Source organism: Lathyrus oleraceus, chromosome 4 (assembly GCF_024323335.1).
Source record: "Lathyrus oleraceus cultivar Zhongwan6 chromosome 4, CAAS_Psat_ZW6_1.0, whole genome shotgun sequence".
NCBI classification, from domain to species: Eukaryota; Viridiplantae; Streptophyta; class Magnoliopsida; order Fabales; family Fabaceae; genus Lathyrus; species Lathyrus oleraceus.
In genome coordinates, this window is record NC_066582.1 from 492,067,060 (window position 1) to 492,088,618 (window position 21,559).

Consider the following 21,559-nt stretch of genomic DNA (forward strand, 5'->3'; position numbering starts at 1 on the left):
TTATGCAAAGAGTGTGAGTGTCTTCTAAAAACTTATTTAATTAAATAGTGAATAATGATGTAATATATGCATGGAATAATGATGTAATATATGAATAAAATAATGATGTAATAAATGAGAGATATTTTGGACCTTCTAGAAACATTGATTTTTCTTTTATGGATGTATGAAAATGATTAATAAAATTCAAATTGATATTTTGATAATAAATCAAATGATCATTAATTTATTTTTCAAAATGCATAATGGAAAAATGCAATTTTAGTCAATTTCTTCAACATGTAAATTGTTGACTTTATGTTGACTTTTTTTTTACTATAATGCATATATGCATGATTATGATGACTTTATTTGATGATAAAAATGCATATGGCTAAAAATACAAAACTTGACAAATGGACATGTATCAAATTAATTAAAAATACCCAGACAAAATTGGGGTATGACATATGTCCCCATTTAATCATCTTGAACCAGAAGGTATGAATTACAACGGTGTTTGTACATTCATGGTGGAAGATAATTAAATACGAAAAGACCCTAAATTTTTCTTAAGAGAAAGAAGGTGTAATGTATTTTTTTAAGAGTACCGAGATTTTGGGGGTAGAATATCAGATAAATGTCGACCCTCGGGTGGACACTGAATAACTTGCACAGATCACCATCAACAAAACGACAATGGTTATATCATAACTACAAAGATCATCGACACCAAAAGAATGACGGTAAGATCACAACAAAGCTTGCTAGCACCAAAAGGATGATAATTAACTCATCAACTTCAAGGATCACCATCACCAAAAGGATGAATATATCACACTGGCAAAAATTGACATCACCAAAAGGATGATGGTTAGATCACAACTTCAAAGATCGTCATTGACAAAAGGACAATGGTGAAACCAAACTTCAACGGCAAAACCAAACTTCAACGATCTCCATCACCAAAAGAATGATGGTTATATAATAATGACAAAGATCCCCATCACAAAAGTATGATGGTAAGATCAAAATACTTCAAAGATTTCCATCACCAAAAGGATGATGGTTAAATTACAAGGACTTTAAAGATCGTCATCACCAAAAAGATGATGGTTAGATCAAACTGAAAAGATTTCCATCACTAAAAGCATGATGGTCATCACTAAAAGGATGATGATTAATTCACAATGACTTTAACAATCACTAACACCAAAAGGATAACGGTAAGATCAAACAACAAAGCTTGATATCACCAAAAGGATGATAATAAGCACACAACTTTAATAATCACCATCACCAAAAGGATGAAGGTAATATCAACAACAAAATTTTCCATCACTAAAAGGATGATAGTAAGTCACAATAATTTCAGAGATCGCCATCACCAAAAGGATGATGCTTAGACCAAAACTTCAAGGATCGTCGACACCAAAAAGATAACAGTAAGATCACAACTGACAAAGATTTTCCATCACCAAAAGGATGATGATTAATTCACAACGACTTTAACGATAGTCGACACCAAAAGGATGACGGTAAGATCATACAACAAAGCTTGCTATCACCAAAAGGATGATAGTAAGCATACAACTTCAATGATCATCATCACCAAACAAATGAAGGTAAGATCAATAATAAAACTTGTCATCACCAAAAGGAGGACAGTAAGCCATAATAATTTCAAAGATCTCCATCACCAAAAGGGTGATGATTAGTATTATTGATTAAGGAAGTTCCATCAAAAGGATGATAGTAAGAAAACATGTTGGAAAATAAGACTACCGACAAAAGGTTAATAAAACAAACTTGTTGGAGAATAAAGTTTCAACGAAAGGTCAACAGAATAAACTTGCTAGGGAATAAGACTATCAACAAAAGCTCAATAGAACAAACTTACTAGGGAATAAGACTATCCAAAAAAGGTAAATAAAAAAACTTGTTGGATAGTATTGGAACATCAATGGGTAAGACTTGCTTGGTGATATCAACAAAAAATGGTTGCAGAAAAAGATTCACTAAAAGATATAATTTCCATCAATAAAAGATTGAAGGAAACAACTCACTGAGGAAAGGAAACAACTCAATGAGAAACAAGCAAGGTAGAAGTTTATCCAAATAAATACCATTGACTTAATTGAGGATAAAATTCATTAACGAAAGGTGAAAGAAACAACTCATTGGGGAATACCTAATGAGAAAACAATGCATGAGGGCCTTACACAGAGAAAATACCGCTGAATTAATTGAGGATTGACCTGGATACTTATGATTAACCTTGGATCCCAATTCGTGTTATGTGTGTTTTATTTATATGATACTTCACCTTAGTGGAAATACTGTGCATGAATTGATGCATGTAGGAATGCAATTGTTGGGGATTTTTTTTAAGGTCCGTGTAGGAATGCAAATGATTGACATAATTTTGTAAAATGTCTCATCTTAGCAGCAATGATATGTATGCAGTGATGCATGACATTTTTTTTAAACTTCTCATTTCGGCGGGAATGCTATGCATGATGTGATACATGTTTGAATTCCAATAAGTGATTGGATGTTAGGGATTGGTCTCCCTTTTTTGAAGGTGAGATCTTTTATGGATATCAATGTCGATTACATTTGGTTTTATGATGATGCTAATAATTTGGATTTTGGTTCTTTTGGAATTTGTCAATATGTATTGGACTTTAATTGGTGAAAGGTTTTGACTTCCCGACACTTGGTCTTTAATGATGCTATGATCGGAGGATACAGACGCGAATGCTCTTAGTGCCCCCAAGTTTTGATCCCTTGCTGATAAGCTGTGTGTTTTCTCCTCAAAACTTAAACTTTTATGCCCAAGGGCCAGGATGACCTGCATATGAGCGTAGAGACTTGATCAAAGCATGATGATTATGCTTTTACTTTTCCCTAAGGATTCTTGCCGCGAGGTGATATGATGATGTACTAGCATGATCTATGGACACTTGCTTTGAACTTAACGGTTGCTCGTGTTTGACATGGTTTGCTTGACCAGCTTGACAATATAGAGGGAAGTAACCTCTTTTCAACTTGTTTTCCCTAGTCTATAGGTTTTTTGAAGGAATTCATTTCGAATAGGAACTTAGGAACATCTATGACATACCATGGCATGAACCAATTTACCATAGTTTCTGAATCTTGTATTACTCTGCCCATGTTTAATGGTTCTTGAAATAGTTCACTTTGGATTAGCTGATCTTTGGAAGTTAGGTTTCACTGTACTCTTGAGATGACTTGCACCTGATTGATCCTTTAAGGGGCTTTCCCCAAATTGACCGAACATTGAGATGATTTTCCTCCCTAATCAACTGATGCTCGGAGATTTGTTTTAGACTGACCATTTCTTTGGTCAACATAAGCACTGGATTTCATGCCCCTAATACATATGGTTATGAGGTGGTCTTAATCCGGGTCAGCATCAACGAATGATCAAGTTCCTCTCTAATTTCTTCATTGATGTCAAGTACTGACTTGTAGTTAAAATTGTTCATTCAAAAATGGTAATTTTAATGTGATGTTCATGGAGGATTTACAAAATCATTTATTGGAATGCTGTAATAGTGTGTGACGAGTGGACCATTAATCTAAACACAATGTTGATTTTGAAATTCAAAGTGTGAAAGATATAGCGAAAATATGATACCTATACAAAATATTAGTAAGTCTCTACGAGTCAATTTACGCAATCTTGTTGTAGTATGCTTTCAAAATAAACACTGCTTTAATTAGGTCTTTTGAGGATTGTAATGTGACATGGTTCATAATTTGTGAAACAAAGGATAAAAGACTCAAAATATGTTCTTAACCCACCCCTTCTTCGTGATGATTCTCCAGTCCTACGTTCAGTTAATTCAACACACGCGTTCAACTTCCAAGAAAGTTTGACGGTGTAAGAGTGAAGATGGCGATTCAAGATTTTCTTGAAATGGAAATTATTTTGCTTTTGTCAAGGATGTCGGTGACCCTGTGATTCTTGATATGGTGGTCACCTAAACTTGTTTTATTTTTTGTTGAGGATTTGATGACCTATTTTGCTTGTATGTTTTTTGCCTTGATCCCTAACTTTTGCCTGAACTGCTTTTTTGAAGCTTTTAGTCCACCGGGATTGCCCTAATTTTTGCCTAAGTTACCTTTTTGGGAATTCGAATTAGCGGGATTTCTTTTTCTCTTTTTTTATATATATTTTGGTTTGGAAAGGCATGTAATTTCCAAGTCATTGGTTATTGAAGAAATATTATCACAACCTTTGGATTTTGCTTGGTTCCTTCGACACTTCAGGATGTGTACGGAGAATATCATGTGATTGATCCCCAAATGGGATGTTTTCTCTTGTAATTCAAATTCAAAGTCAGATTAAATGAACACTACCCTTCCTCGGGTTACGCGTAAGGTTTTTTAGATCCGAAAGAAACTCCTACTTCTAGGCTCGAAGTGGTTAACTAGGGATTAACTCCTTATCTCTCCAGTGTTTGGGGATTTGAAATAAAGCATGTACATCATCAGCATGAGTTTATCTGAAATCATACCATTAGAAATTATGTCTATTTTGTTTTCCTCATCCTCCCTCCAATCTTTGCTAAAAATAATAGTAAATGGAGAAGTATGTGTTTGTGCTTTGTAATAAATGAGAAAAGACGAGTGAATACGAAAATACTGATTCATAATATGCACAATCATTTCATTAATAAGACCAAGTACAAATAACAATGCTTAAAGAAAACAGTACTTAGACAAACAAGAACAAATTACAAGAATGCAAAATGGTAATATGGCTTAATGATTGCCTTCATTGAATAAATGAGCTTTCCTTTCTTGATTCACTGCTAGACTAGCTTTGTTGGAAGTTGTTCTTCTTGTTCAAACCTGGTATGGTGCTTATCTTCGACAACCCCTTCAATGGCATTCATTGACGACTTGCATGCGTCGGCACGAGGTTTGTTGCAACATTTGGGCTAATTGGCGTGAATGCGATTTCCTTACAGTCAATTAGGTCTTGAACTTTGTGTTTCAAAGCCTTGCAATTTTCCACTATGTGCCCTGGGGCACCTATATGATACTCGCAGTGAGCATTGACATCATAACTTGGTGGATAAGGGGGAATCGCAGGTGTTAACTCTTAAAAGGTAACTGATCCACCTTTTAGCAAATAAGGAAGGATCTGGCTATGTGGTGCGGGCAGAGGATCAAACTGTCTTTTTGGCCTCCTCACCCTTTGTTGGTTAGGTTGAAGTTGTTGTGGAGTGTGTTGTTGTTGATTTCGGTGTCGTTGTTGATACCCTTGTGGTTGATAGTGTTGTTGATGCTGGTAAGTCGGATGTTGATATCATTATTACTGTTGAAATAGATGTTGATATGGCGCGGGTGCGATGGCAGCAACTTGATGGTAAGGCATGTGAATATATGGATGAACTTTATTTCCCGCTCCTTCCATTATGGCATTGGTCTGACCTTCTGGCTTCATCGAGAAGTTAGAATATGGTTTCTTCCCTCCACTTGAGACACTGGAAGCACATGTCAACTTTCCTTTCTTCACCTGACTCTCAGTTCGTTTCCCAACAGAAACAACCTTGGAGAAAGTTAGGAAGTTGGATCCTACCATATTCTCCATATATTTGGTATGAAGAGTCCATATGAACATGTTAATTAGCTCCTTGTCAAGGAGAGGAGGCTGGACACGACCTGCAAGCTCTCTCAACCACTGAGCATATTCTTTGAATGAATTGTAGTTGTGTTGATTCGTGTCTTGCAGTTGAGTGCGATTGGGTGCCAGGTCAGTGTTATATTGATAATGCTTGAGAAAGGTTTCTGCGAGGTCTCTCAGGGACTGGACTTTCTCTCTCTCTAACTACATATACCACTCCAAGGATGCCCCACTGAGGCTATCTTGGAAATAATGGATTAAGAGTTTATCGTTATTGATGTGGGCCTCCATCTTGAGACAATAAGGTCTGAGGTAAGTCCAAGGACAACTGATCCCTTTATACTTGTCAAAATCCGGAACTTTGAATTTCCGGGGAATCACTAGACCTGATACAAGATGTAACACCCCGATAATAATAAAATAATTATTTAAATTGAGTTAATAATTTATTTATTAATTTAATTAAATAATTGGAAATTTTATTATTATTATTATTGGATTATTATTATTATTTGGAAAATATATATAAGTTGGAATAAGGAAAAAGAGTTTTCATTTTGTGAAAGGGTTTTACGTGAAAACTGAGAAGCTGCAGAGAAACGATCGTGAAAGAGGAAAAGGGCAAAGAGACAGAGCAAGGGCTGAAGGTTGGAGAAGAGCTTGGAGCTTAGAGATTTTGCCGGATTAACTCAGGTAAGGGGGGTTTATCGTCGATTAATGGGTATTATGGGATAATATGTGATGGGTAGTGATAAGCCGTTAATTTGACCCTAATTGGGATTGTTGATGCTGAAGAATTGAATTGGATAAATTGTATTTAGACTGTAATTGAATCTGTGTTTGGGTTAGTGGTGAAATTCCGAACGTATAGCTTTTTACGGAATCGGAATCGGAGGTCCGGAAGTCCTCCAACGGCGGAAAATGCGGAGAATTCTGCATTCTGCTTTGTGTTAGCGCAGGAACTGCTGTTTTGTCTGCGTTAACCGGTTAACCCAGGGTGTTAACCGGTTAACACTGTTTTGAATTGTGAAAAGGTGCTGTTTTGCCTGCGTTAACCGGTTAACCCAGGGCGTTAACCGGTTAACACTGTTGCGTTTTGCCAGAAAATGTGTTTTTGCCTGCGTTAACCGGTTAACCCAGGGCGTTAACCGGTTAACCCAGGGCGTTAACCGGTTAACACTGTTGCAGAGTGGAAAAATTGGCTTTTTAATGTTGTGTACATAATTGAGAGTTGGCCTATGTTGGCGTATGATGTAATAGGGATTATTTCCCGCTGTTTTGAGCAGTATAGGTATTAGTAGAGTGTGCTAATACTGTGTTTAATTGATTGACATGATAATGATATGTTGATACATGTGTTGAGGATGTATGATGATATGCATAATGCTATGAATGTATATATTATGCATGTAATTGTGAATGGACTGTTGTATGGCTTAGAGTGTGAGCATGTGTCCATTGTGAATTGTTGTTGATGTTGCATTGCTAGATGATTAGCGTGCATAGCATAGCCTTTGGGGCTGTAGCTGATTCCCATGGTGAGGAATTAGTGAGTGAACCATTGTGGGTTGTTGTTGATGTTTGCATGCTAGATGATTAGTGTGCATAGTCTAGCCTTCGGGGCTGTAGCTAATTCCCATGGTGAGGAATTAGTGAGTGAGTCACTAGGTCTCAAATGAGTGGGACTAGTGAGCTTAGTAGCCGTATCTGGAGGGATCGGTGAGCTTGAACTATATGTTCAAGAATAGTCGGTACCGCATGTGTGGAGTCTCATTGCATAATGTATGTATGGCGTATAATATGAATGGATGTATTCCAATATTATACGTGTGTTTGTGTTGTTATGGAGTATGATTTGAGATTATACTTGTGTTTTATGTTGGTGTTGAGTATGAGGTTGAGCTGATGTGCTGTTACTGATTGTATGTTGCGATTAGGGTGATTAATGTGTTAAATTGCTTAACATGACATTATATTCTATAATGCTTATTATATTGATTGAGGAACTCACCCTTACAACTATTTTTCAGGTAACGAGAAATGAGTTGAGTAGAAGCGAATGCTTGGAGTCTAGTGTAGTCTCCTTAGTGGGTCGTGCTCTGATAGATGTAACATCGGGATGGGATGTTTTATGTTGTTGAAAAATTTACATGTGAATGTTACATGTTTTACATGATTGAGAAGATCTCTATCCGCTGCGTTTTATGCAACTGTTTATGTTTATGTTTTGAATAAATAAAAGAGCATGACCGTTATATTGTTGAATGGTGTGAATAATTGTGTGACACCCTTGAATGGCATAATTACTCTGAATTGTTATATGTTTATTATTTTTAATTAAATATTTGGGGTATTTTAGAAGGGTGTTACACAAGACACATATCAACAACATCCAAACCGAGAGTAGCGTGAACCTCTAGGGACTTGAAGTTTTCCTCCAAAGCATGGAGTATCTCAATAATTGGGTCTGTGAAAACTCCAACAGCAGGCCTTGTGGGTTGTGGCATAAAGAAAGCATCATATTGATCTTCATCATCAGTCATAGACCCATGCCGAGAAATCACTGTAGAATTTTCTAGGGGGGTCTACATTGACCACCGGTACTAGAATGGGGATTAGGCCTTCTTTAGGATGAATAAAACTACCATCAAGATTGACCACCTCTGGGATGCGGAGCGAGGATAAGCCAAACTAAGCGGCAACTCTTCTGGCTTCGGCATTACTTTCAGCGTTGTTTTCCTTCTGGGCTAAAAGTAGTATAGTCTCAAGCAAGAGATCCATATTTGCCTGCATAGAGTCGATGTCCGTTCTCATTGTAACCTGGTTGGCCTGAAATTGTTCGAGTTTCATTCTGTAGTTGCGGTGCGTCTCTTACCGGTGGCGAGTAGTCAGTTTTTCTGAATGAAAGGGTTGAAGGTGCATAATTTTTTGTTTTGGGAAGTGAAAATGGCATGCATGCGGATGAATGCAAATCATATTTTTCAATTTGATATGCAAAAAGTGCAATGTCACGCGATGTATGGATGCACTGAAATTCCATGTGTGGTTATAAGGATCTGAGACAATCATGAGTATCACAGAATAAACCTAAGACAGAGGTCTCCATATAATGGGAAGCTCTGGGATTTATACCCATAGCCACTCACATGATAGTTTCTAGACTTATGGATAAGGTTTCCAAGATCATGGAATCCAATCATATCAACGTCTTATAATAGGCTAGCTGTTTTATGACGAATGTGACGAAAAGGTCTATCCTGGATGGGGTCTTCATGCTAGGCACACAATGAGAGGTCCTTGAAGTTTAATCCTATGCAACTACCAAAGATATAAACTTGTTCTAGAAGTGGTTCCCAGAGTCATGGACCCTTCATGAATTAAGTCATGTGACAAGCTAGTTGTCTTACAACGAGATCTACGAAAAGATCTACTCTAGAGGAAGTCTTCATGCTAGGCACACAAGGAGTGGTCCTTGGACCCTTATATCCTTTTCTGAACCACATTTGTTGATGAAAACCAAATGGCGAAGACCTCTTCCCAATAGCACAGGGAAAGATGGGAAAAGATCAAGTTTTCCAATTCAGGCGCTAACATTCCAAAAATCCACACCAAGGGGTTGACCATCCATGGGAAGAAAAGAGAGGTCGAGACCTCGACCTTAGAGTTTCTAGAGGCTAAAGCTCAATGATTGGAGGAGGGCTCCCCTCTATTATTGGCCAGGAAGAAGAGCAGGTGTAAATCCTACGCCCTGGTTGAATGATGTCCATCCCGACCTCTTTCGCTTCAAAAGCTTGCAAATCCCATTTTCCAAAGAGTTCCCCCCTAAGTACCAGGCCCTTTGTTCATAATCTCCCTATACTATCATAGATATGAAAGACACCCTTTGGATAAGGGAGCTGATGCTTCAGGATGCTGAACATGGGAGGTATGACAAGGATGCTAGCAACTTAAAGGTGAGGCTTCAGGAGTAGACAAAGACTTATAATGAGAGCCAACAACTAATGAAATCCCTCCAACAAGATGAGGAGAAATGAGGAAAGAGGTCTGAGGATGCTCAGGTTAAAGTCAAGGAAATCTCTACTGAGAAAAAATCTGCAGGACTCCTTGGATGTAGTTCTCCTCCACCAAAACTATTTAGATAAGAAGCTCTCTGATTTAACCAATAAAGTGGTGTCATCCTCTAGCGTGTCCTTTGAGCGGGCCAATGAGAAATTCCTCTTTTTATACCCTAGTCTAGATCTGAGACCCTTAAATCCTTTCAAGGTTATGAAAGGAGGGGTGATGGTGGATAAGGACGCAATGACTTTTCCCTGATCCTGACCTTTTCCCCTCTCAGGAGGAAGGAATGATCGGGGAGTGCGATGAACCTGAGAGTTCTCTGCCAGAGCTTGCAATTTTAGAGGAGGAAACCCAAGGAGAATGATGTTTTTCCTTTGTGGATTTTGTATTTTGTTGTATTCCTTTTGACCCCCTCAGGGGCTTTTGTAATTGTTTGGGACAACGTAGCCCCTTAGGGGGCGTATTTATATTAAGTGTGTTTAGTGTTTAACTTTTCTGTTATTTTACCTTAACCTTAAGACGTCTTCTTGCTATAGTTGCCTCTGAGGGGCGGCAAGGATCCTTTTTAGGGGGTCCAGCAAATATAATTGCATCTATTGGCGGTAAGGATCCTCGCTTGGGGGGTCCCAAAAATATAATTGCCTCTTTGGGCAGAAAGGATCCTCCCTTGACGGATCCAACATATATAATTGACTCTATGAGCGGAAAGTATCCTCCCTTGGGGGATCCAACAAATATAATTGCCTCTATGGATGGTAAGGATCCTCCCTCGGGGAATCCAACAAATACAATTGCCTCTATGTGCGACAAATATCCTCCTTTGGGGGATCTAGCAAATAGAATTTCCTCTGTGCGGGGAAAGGATCCTCCCTTGGGAGATCCGGAAAATATAATTACCTCTATGGGCGATAAGGATCCTCCCTTGGGGATTCGACAAATATAATTGCCTCGATGGGTGGCAAGGATCCTCCCTTGGGGGATCCAACAAATATAATTGCCTCTATGGGTGGCAAGGATCCTCCCTTGGGGATCCAACAAATATAATTTCCTCTATGGGCAGTAAGGAACCTCCCTTAGGGGATCCAACATATATAATTGTGTCTATGGGCAGCAAGGATCCTCCCTTAGGGGATCCAACAAATATAATTATTTGTGCCTCATGGATCTGGATTTCCTGCATAGATAAAATAAACATATATAGAATAAGGATGAGATGCCTCATTAAAAACCCTCGTCAATTGGGAGTTTCAGAGGGAAAAGAGTTCATCCCAATGAAAAAATATCAAACTAAGTAAATAACAAAGGATAATATGACTACATGAATAAATAAAGGGAACATAATGACAACATAGGAAGTTCCAGAGGAGAAAGGATTCCCTCTTTCTTTCAGGTTTCTTCGCGCTGTGAGGTTGTATGGGAAGTGTCCTTGCTTTCGCTAGCTTCTTCGGGCATAGTTATCCCATGGTTGGCCTTTCTCGTCCTGACGCCTAGAAGGTGTGTCCTATTCAACTTAAGGTTTTTTGCGTAACACTTCATGACGATTTCCTGATCTCCTCGAACCACTCTCACTCGCCCATTTGAGAGCGAGTACTTCATGCATAAATATAAGGTAGATAAAGCGGCTCCCAGTCGGTTAAAATTGGTCGCCTAATAATCATAATATACAAGGAAGGGGAATCAATGAATAAATACTTAAATTTTATTTCCTTAGCATGGTCATGCTCTCCGAACGTGATTTTTAGGGTGAGGTAGCCTTCACATGCATTTGTTCTCCTGAGAATCCAATAAACAATCCCTTGTAGGGACTCAGGTCTTCACGATCGAGACGCAGACTCTCGAAGGCGTCCCAATACAATATATCAGCGAAGCTTCCCTGGTCGACTAGGATTCTTTTGATCTCCTATTCTTCGCACTTGACGGTGATGACCATATGATCATCGTTATGAGGATGGAAGACAAACGCATATTCTTTCGAGAAGACGCCCGCGGATTTTGTTACCTTTGTACTTCTGATCTCAAGGAGGTCGTCTATACTCAGGATTTTGTATACCTCTTTCATCTTAAACTTATTATTACTTAGCATATGATTCCAAACTTGCTGAATATCATTGAAAGTGGCCCTTTGTTTGAAGATGGTATAAAAAAAGTCAAAATATTAAGTGCTAGAAAAGTGAAAGGAATTTAGTTCTTTTTGCATTATTATATCGAAATTGTATTAAATAATAATTCAAAAAGAAAAAAAAGACTTGTGAGATGAAGAAAAAAATAAATTTTGATATTTTTGAAATAAATATTGTCTTTTAAATCAAGGTAAATTATTGATTAAAATAAAATAGACAGTCTTGATAATGACCCGTGAGATAAAAAAATTATTTGATACGATATAAAATGTATTTAGATATATATACAAAATTTAAAATGATTTACTTAATTGTAAAATAAATAATAATCATATAAATTTAATTGTATTAAATAATCATACAAAAAGGAGGGGGAAAAAAGAACCGTGAGATGGAGAAAGAAAAAAATTTATATTTGAAAATAAAGATTTTACCTTTCAAATTAAGACAATGATTGATTAAAATAAAATGGAGATGGTGTTGTTAGTGACCTGTGAGATAAAATAAATTGTTAATTTTATTAAAATTAAAAATATATTATTATTATTTTTAGTGATAATAAATAAATAGAGAAAAAATTAAAATAAAAGTGAGAAAATACGAAGAAAAAAAATGTGAAAGAGATTTGAAATTTTAATCAAAAGAAAAAATAATCTATGAATGTCACATGTGAATCTTGAAAAGAATTAGATATATAATAGATTGTTGAAATTTGACCTGACATGGTGTAATAGGAGATGAGAATAAAAAATATAATCATTAATGAATTACTTAAATTATTTTCTTAGTGTAAATAATTTGTAGAGAAAGAGAAACTTAGGAAGTTCATGCAAATGTACCTACTGTGCACCAGCTGCATAGTAGTAATCCCCTCTCCTAACCAACTCTAACTAAATCCAAACTGTAACTGATTCAGTTAGACCTGCATTGCCTATATAAAGCATTGCATACTGTATAATTCTACAATAACCAAAATGAACAATCAGTAGAAAGCAAAATGAACTTCTCTGCAAATAGAATACTGAAATAGTTTTCTAACAGATTATGATGCAGTCACATATACGTAATTTTTTTGAAAAGGCATATACGTAATTAAAGATCATACATAAAATTAAAGTATTAAGGATGCACCAATGTTAAAACTTAAATTCAAGTATTAAGTATGTGTCAATGTTTAAGATCTTAAAAAATAATTTTAATGTCTACAGTTTTTGTTCATACTAAGAATTAGTCTCTAAATTGTATCTTGACTTAGTTTACGAGTAGCATGAAAGAAAAGGACGCAATATTTCTGTTCCTATATTTTATCGTCAAAATAACTCAAGTGACATAGTTAAACTTGGTTGTTATAGCTAAGTCAGACACAATGCAAAGACTTGGTTAATAAAATGCTTAAAAGGCAAGCAACACCTAACCATGCTTGAACTATAAATTACGATATCTTGAATGCATAGAGACCTAAACTAAACCAATATGGTTTCTACAAAATCTTTTCTTATTTGGGTTACCCTCATTCTTTGTGTCTTTTCAACACCAATGAAACTAGCTGGTGCTTCTCAGCTTCATTCAAGTAAGTTAAACTCCCACTTACATTAAATTAATTTTTGTATGAAGAGACATGTTATTGTGAAAAAATTCTTGAGTAGAAAAAATGAGAAACATAATTTCCTATTAATTGTAATGTATATGCTATTTGATATAGGGTCGTATGAAATGACTTGGAGTAGATGTAGAAGGCTACTTGGCCTAGGAGCATCAAAGAGCGATAAGCCACATGATGAGCCTTGTTGCGGCAATTACTAAATTTCAACCATTCCATGGATGCTTCGTTTCTTTTGTCAGAAAGAAAAACAAAGAATAATGGGTTTATTGGTTTTTCTTAGTTGTAATCGAATTTAATTTTGCATTAGATCAGTTTGTATCATATTATAAGACTGGTTCTTCTTTGTATAATAGTTATAGAACCTAGTCGTACTCCATGTAATATATTTATTTTGGGCTAAATATGCTTATAAGTTTTTTACTATTGCTTCATTTTAAATTGATTTTCTACAAAATAATTAGTAACTATTTTGCAAACTCTAAATGACAAAGTGTATATCATTAGTTCCAGTGAAAGGACTCTCGATGAGTAAGTTGAATCAGGTTTTAGTTTCAGCAGATTGGACAGAACAGTAGGGGCAAGGATGTGTGAGCTCTTCTTAGAGATATCTCGAATCACTTTCATCTAGTGCTTAAATATTCCACTCAGATTTCAAGGTCTAAGCCATTTACGTTTAATAACTTTTGGTTGGGTATGCAAACTTTGCAAAGGTCACAAGGGCTTCTTGGGTTATCGGTTGGATGGTTTGTTCTCTCCGAGATAAATTTAAAGATCTCAAAATTTTGTTGAAAATATGGAATAAAAAGGTGTTTGATAATTTTGGATTGCCTACATTTTACAAAACAATAATATGAAAAAGTGTTCAAAGTGTTCAAGATTAATCTAGCTTATTTAAGTTGTATGGAGGTGCAGAAGGGACACATGTTAGACACGATGTCACAACATATTGATATGATATATGGGCCTTGTGCAACATGTTATTGTTGCTATGTTTTGGTAGACTTTCTCGTCAAAGATTGAATCAGATTTTATTGCTAATGGGTTTAGAAATATGATTCAGTGATTTGTTTGACAGTTAGACGAAGATTTATTCTGATTTAAATGAAAATTTAAATTGAAACATATCATATCTTGTTGGAAAGATTTATGGAACAAATTATATCCAATATATTCTACATTATTTCTGGACGAAATTATAACTATTATCCAATGAGAAAAGCCAAGAGTTATTGTACTATATAAGGAGCTCAAACCTACATTAAAAATCAAGCATTCACATTAAAGATTTTAGAGTGTTAGGGTTTACAAGAGTCCTTATTGTTTTATGTACACCTCTATATTTCAGTAACTTGACATATAAGGTTTGTCTAGTTGAGTTGTATATTCAACATCTTTATGTACACCTCTTTGTTTCAGTAACTTGACATAAAATGTTTGTCTAGTTGAATTGTAATATTCAACATTGATAATTGATTGAATCACCAATCATTGGGGTTTAGTGATTGAGGGAAAGTGAGAGGGTTTCTCATATTTAGGGGGAGTCCTAAATAGAAAGTCATTAGGTAGTGTTAGGAAGAGGCATTGAACAATATAGGATTTGTTATTGCTTGTAAGACTAATTGTACTAAACTACTAATAGTGAATTTCCTTTCTTGGGTTGAAAGTCAACCCTCAAGACGTAGGTGTTGTTGCATCGAAGCGGGTTACCAATTATTGTCTTCTTTAATGCTTGCTCCATCATCTTGTACTCTTAATCTGTCAAGATTCTAGTTTATCTTGTCGAACATGTTGTTTAGGACATCGTGTTCGACATCTATCTCTTGAGGTATAAAATTTCATATGCATGTTGGGACACTCTATTGTGCCTCAATCTATCTTGGTTGTTATCCGTTTTATCTATAATTAAACCAAAAAAATCCTATTATAATCAAAAAACTCAAACCTAGATAACAGACATGTAAAATCAAACAATGCAAACAAAATACATAAGTGAACTTCCGTAACTACGAAAAATTAAATTCAGACAAAATACGAAAGTGCGTTTCCGTAAAATAAGAAACATGAAAATGAGAGAAAACGCATAAACCCAACATGCCCAATACTTTAAACATCAAAAAACGTCAATCCATGTCTCAATAAACTATGTATTTATGAGTGTAACTACAACCTAATGGACCTTAAACGACCTATTTAGTAACACATATATCACAAATAAATAAAAAATGAAAGGAAGAAAATGAAGAAAAAAAACTGATCAAATATGAAAAGTGGGAGCTCTTAGATTGAATAGATTGGAGTAGGGATTGAGAAAGCTCTTGGATTAAGCGCAATGTAGCAGAAGTTGTTAGAAATGTTGAAAATTATGAAAATGGGATTTCTCACGACACTTTTTTTGTTTGTTTATAATAAATTCTAATGAAAATGAGGAAGGGTGAAGGTATGACATAATAATATCACTCAAAACGTGTCTGGAAGTATATTGTCATAGTTTTTACGGTGATATAATTCAGAATAAATTTATGGTAAAATAAAAGTGACTCACTTACAAAGTGTTATAGTATGGATTTTTGATATATCCGAAAATGCATATCCGCATTTGAAAAACATTTATAATTTTTCACAAAAGTGCAATAAACTATCCCTTTTTAACATAAACTTTCTTTCTTAGTATTTGATCTAAACCTTTTTTAAGGTGGTATATTTAGGCCTCTGTCATTACAACACTACCGAAAACAGTATTACCAAAAATATAATTCACAAAAAAATGTTTGCTAAATCATAAAAATATTTTAAAATTTATTTAAAAATAAAAATATTTGATTTATTTAATTCTTATTATATTTAAAAAAATAAAATATTTATTTAATAAATCATTTTTGAAAATTTTTAGAATTTACCAATATACTTTCATTTTATTTCTAAAACTCATATCTTCTAAAACTTTTATTGATATAACCTTATTTTAAAAAAAGATTTCTTAATACACCCTTTAAGTTTCTTAGCTACCATGCGAAAACCCATAAATGTTCCCAGCTTTTGGAGATGCATCTCCGAACGTACTAAAAGCCCAGTTAACGTTAAAATATTCTGAAGATGCATCTACGAAATATTTTGAAGATTAAATCGCGTCAGACTCTTCTCCTTCCTTGTTTTTCATTTTGCTCAAAATTAACTTCAAACTCTCTCAACTTATTTCTCTTTTCCAAGTCAAAACTCAATCAACAAAGATCAAGGGAACTTCAATCAACATCTGTAACATCATAAACAATATTATAAACATCAATTTTTTGTATGTTTTTTGAGATTTTGATTAAAAAAATTGAGTTTTGTGTTATACTCTATATGGTTGACCTGCAGATCATGTCTCACTGCTTTTCGTCTGCCCGAGCATGTCATACGGAAGTTTGGCTACACTCCGACTATTCTTAGACGTCCTATTGTCTCTGCTCATCATGCTTTGACACGTAGGTAGATAGATGACATGCTTAATTATTATGAGAGTCGTCTAGTATCAGAGGAGACAAAAAGTATCATAGTCGTGAACGAATGGAGCTACGTCAAAGGATATATCAAATGGTTCTTCAGGGTGTCACATCCGTAATGGAGCAATGTTGTTCCAGGAGATCCACATAGGCCATCTCATCAGAAGATAATAGAGGAGAAACAAACACAGTTAGATCATGTTGAAGATGTCTTTCCTAGATGTCGTTGCATTATGGAGATTGCGCAAACAGAATTTAACAAAGGTATCTTCCCTTATGGGTCTAATGTGAGGCAAGTCATATATGCCATCATGATAGAGACATATGGGGCATTGATGTACCGGAGACAGTGCTGGAGGACGGAAGGATTGATGGCTGAGGAGGCAAAGCTGGAAGAGGAGGCAGAGGCGACGTAGTCAGACATACACATTAGTGCATTAGTATATAGTAGTAGTAGTACTATGAATTGTATTTTATTTTGACATCATGCTACTTTATCGTTGTTCTCGATTTTTTTTTACATTTATTGATCTTTTATTTATATATGACATTTTTGGATCATCTGTACTTATGTACGTCATTATTTGCATATCATTTGTATGGTTTAAATCTTCATCTGAGCAAACATAAACAAAACATAGCGTGCAAAATTTTGTTTTGATAAGTTATGAAGATGTATCTTCGTAAAATAAACTAGGGGTGGCAAAACGGGCCCGGCCCGTTTTACCCGTCATTTTTGGCGGGCCGGGCCAAGGATTTAGGCCCTCACCCTCAAATGTGTCCGCCCCGCTCCGCCCCGTTTTTTTCGCGGGCTTTTGCGGGCACGTGTGTTTACATAAATTTGTGTATTTTTAGGCTTAAAGAGTGCAATGTCCGCGGGCTTTCCCCGCCCCGCCCTCACTTTTTTGCGGGGCGGGTTTAAGTTTTAGGCCCACATCCTCAATTATGACCGCCCTGCCCCGCCCCGTTTTTTTACGGGCTTTTGCGGGGCGGGCATGCCCGTTTGCCACCCCTAAAATAAACGAAGATATATTTCCAGAATATTTTAAATTGTAGAATGACTACTGAGTAGGGGTGTTCAAAACCAAACCAACCCAATAGAAAACCACAAACCAAACCAAATCAAATCGAAACCATAAAAAAACACATTTGGTTCGGATGCGTTTGGGTCATTTTTTAACAAAACCGCACGGTTTGATTTGGTTTGCGGTTTGTATTTTGTAAACCGGACTAAACCAAATCAAATTGCATTATGTTATGACCTAAACTTCATTATCCAACACCCAATCCAAAACTTAAACCTGGTATGCATTAACCTTACAATTACAAATGATTTTCTCTTACTCATACTTAGGTTTCAATTTCAACCTTCTCAAATCTCTTCTAGTAGTATCACGCATTCTCCTCATCTTCTTTGCCATGTACATTTTACCTTTTCTACTCTAATATGTCATCTCTTGTGTTCTTTCTTTTTCATCTTTTATATTACTGTTTTCTCCCCCAATTACATTTTTATCACACATTTCTTCTCAATCTCGCATCTCTTATGTTCTTTTTTTCGTCTTCTCTAATCTCTCATCTCATATGTTTTTTTATGTTTTATTATAATGTCTTTGATATTATTTCATGCTACTATTTTATATATGTTTTTTATTCCACTTTTTTCTAATCTAATTTTTTGTATATCGAATGAGAAGTTTTTGTCTAAATATGATAAGTTTTGATGTTATTTAGTAATGTATGAATGACTAAACACAAAGTTATGTTGTTTTCTATAGGTGAATGTATGGCTAAATAAAAATATTTTAAAAAACCGAACCAATCCAAACCGCATTGGTTTGGTTTGGTTTGGTTTGATTTTATTTCTAAAAGTCAACCGAACCAAATCGAACCACATGCTTTTTTCTCTTGCGGTTCAGACGATTTTTATCGTTAAAACCGCCCAAACCACACCGCAAACGCCCCTACTACTGAGTGTGATCCATGATATATTTTTTAAATTGTTACAGAGATACATTTTCAAAATACTTTAACGTTTAATCAGAACTCAGTACGTTCGAAGATGAATCTCCAAAAACTATAAATATTTTTAAAAAATTGGTGGTGCGTAAAAAAACATATAAGATATATTAAGAAATTAAATAGCTTTTACTTTTGAAAAAAAGTTGGGCCAAAACTCATGGACTATTATGCAGTTACATATTATATCAAGTATAAGAATAGTCACTCAATATACTATACATATTTCTCTAAAGTTTAATAAATATTTTATAAATTTTAGAAAATTTTATATTTAATGCAAATATATTTGCATTATTCTTCGTATTATTTTTCGCAGGTAATGATATCAAAAGTTCAAAATAAAATAGTGTATGTCTGGAAATCAACTTCGAACATCAGTATTTTCAATGAAATTTACTTTGTAATTTTTTAGAAATATGTATTTCACAGCATTTTCAAAATTTACAATTTCTTGTAGATATGTAACTGCCATTTTTCATAGATAGAATTTTAACTTTCAAACAAACTCTATAAAGATTTTTGATTAAAATAATGTATTAATTTCTGTAAATTAATGAATTTTTTATTTTGATTTTTGTAATTTTTTTTTGTCTGAATCTTTATATCTCATTTTTTTTATTGGTTTAATCCCTAAAATCAAAATCTGCAAAAAAATTCGTAAATTTTTTTTGGATTTTATTTTGGATTTTCCTACGGATTTTATCTTTATGAATTAAAATCAACACAAAAGTGAGATATGTGACTCAGAAAAAAATAAAATAATCAAAATTAAAAACATACTAACTTACGGAAATCAATAACCAAAACTTTTTGAACAAATCATATAAATAATATGATAATGGTAATAAATATGTTCAGAAGTTTACTTAAAAAATGCATTTTCAAAAATTCATTAAAATTTTAAAAAAAAAATTTAGTCGGTAATAAAACCACATGTAACTATAATAGTAATTAATCCATATTAATAAATCATATTCTTCTCACAGAAAGAGAAGATAATAAATTCTCAAAAAAGCATAATTAAAAAATGTCATGATTTATTTTATAAATGGACATTGAACTACCTATACATGAACGGAACTATAGCTAGGTATAAATTTGTTTTATAGCTATTGGTTTCCTTATTTATTTATTTATCATTTATCTATCTATCTATAAAATAACATTTTATAGTTGAAACATTCAACAAACACTGTCACATATGCATCTTAGATTTTTGCAGGAACCACCGATTGAATTTTCTTTTGAAACGCAAATAATGGAACATATTTTGTCACCAATTGGATCACTGCATTTATAAGTGAAAATACTACTTTGTTCCTCACAATATGCCTCAATCTTCATCACTTGTTCTTCTGCAAATAATTAAATCGTATATTAGTTTTTAAAAAATCAAACACTAAATTTAAAGGTAGCTTGCATCTTTTTAGTTTTCTAATACAAAAGTTATATATCAAAAGTAATTTAATTAGTATAAAAATGAAAAAAAATATTAGAATATAATAGACTTACGAGCAATTAAGAAAACAATGAAGAAGAAGCACATGGCAACAATTATTTTCCTCTCCATTATTATTGTTTTCTTTCTCTCTCTTTAGAATATGTAAGTGGTTATGTGATATTATAATGCATATAGGTTTTGATATTTATAGAACCCTTCAAAGATAATCACAAAAGATTATTTCAACCTTTCAATAAACCTGAAAAATCACCATGAATTAGATGTGACTCCTTAACCTATGTTTGAATATACTTCAATACCACTTCACAATGTATGTTGGTTGTGGCTTTTGAGAGGCAACAACATGTAGAGAAGATAAGTGCTATTTTTTAACATGTACAAGCAAATGAATCAATGTAGTTTAGGACTATGAAATATAAAAGTTAAGGAGTGGTCAACCTAGGAGGCAAGGGCTTCAAATAAGGAGAATATAACAACCTTCCAACAGGCACCATGAAACTGTTAGAGTTAATTTAACCATGAAACCTATAAGTAATGTTATTTTTAAATACTATAGTAGAACTTTTAATTGTGGAAATACTTTATCCATAAAATATTTAATTTAGTCTTGAGTTGGGAGCCCGTGATTACTCTTATTTCTTTGAGGATTCTATCCTAGCGTCAGAAATTTGTGATCTTAATTCGACTCTTTGTTCTATTTATGTCTTTTAAAAAAATGTATGTTTAGGTTTGAAAGATGATTTTTTTTTGTGAGGTGGGGTCTAAAGAGGAAACTAAAATCTATTGAATTAAGTGGTCTGATGTTTGTAAGCCTAATAAAAGTGGTGGTCTAGATGTTCTTGATTTGTGTTTGGTTAATCTTACGTTGCTTAGTAAATGGCGGATGAGGTTAATCTCGAGTGCCTCTGATTTATGGTGTGAAATTATATTGTCTAGATATGGAGAAAAATCTATTTCTTCCTTTTAAGGGGTAGAGTTTCTAATCACTCTTTTTCTTCCCCATGGTGAAAAATGTGCCTCTTATTGCTTCGAAATTAGGCGACTTCTCAAACTAGTTTGTGGAGTGTATTAGGAGAAAAATGAGATCGGGTCTTTCCACCCCATTTTTGAATGATCCTTGTGTAAATCCTACTTATCTTAAAGTCATATTCAACCCAGTGGCAGAACTGA

At 34.5% G+C, this 21,559-nt stretch overlaps 1 long non-coding RNA gene across 1 annotated transcript; it reads left to right on the forward strand.

Moving 5' to 3' along the window:
* The first annotated feature begins 13,275 nt into the window (after positions 1–13,275).
* Positions 13,276–13,861, forward strand: LOC127135691 (uncharacterized). The gene is made up of 2 exons (XR_007808646.1): positions 13,276–13,390; positions 13,523–13,861. It is a non-coding gene; the product is annotated as an uncharacterized LOC127135691 (long non-coding RNA).
* Positions 13,862–21,559: the final 7,698 nt, after the last annotated feature.